The sequence below is a fragment of the Penaeus monodon genome, chromosome 30 (genome assembly GCF_015228065.2).
Source record: "Penaeus monodon isolate SGIC_2016 chromosome 30, NSTDA_Pmon_1, whole genome shotgun sequence".
NCBI classification, from domain to species: Eukaryota; Metazoa; Arthropoda; class Malacostraca; order Decapoda; family Penaeidae; genus Penaeus; species Penaeus monodon.
The window spans coordinates 7,427,005-7,427,533 of NC_051415.1; positions in this window are offsets into that span (position 1 = coordinate 7,427,005).

A 529-nucleotide genomic window follows, 5' to 3' on the forward strand; every position below is an offset into this window, starting at 1 on the left:
GTGTGCATAGGCCTACACATTATTGGCGTGTGAGTGGAAATTGGTTGTTTAGCCAGTAAACTGCTGATGTCGCCTTAAGATGTGAAATTCAGCAAAAATCTATCACCTCTTTTATTTAGTAACTTGTGGATTAAAATCATCCACTTTTTCCTGTTACAAATATTCTGAGATGTCTATTGGGAAATAGAAAGAAGGAACATGATATGATAAATGGATTACAAGCATAAGAGGTAATGGAATAGGTGTTTAATGCAGTATTTTAGTCCTGTAAAAATAATAGGAATTTGGTGGAAGAGAGGCCTATATTTGCCCCATGGTTGTTCAGTAATGGCAGAATGACGTGGTAGGGTAACTCACAGTTTTAAGATCATTTGCAATGCAGTACAGCGGTACTGTGGAGTCATAAAAATTATGAAGGAATTTTGCCATTTCAATTATTCACAGCTTAGTAGACTGTGTAGCACTGATACTAATGATAACATCTAAATGTCTATCTTTCCAGAGATATTGATTGATTTTATAAACATCA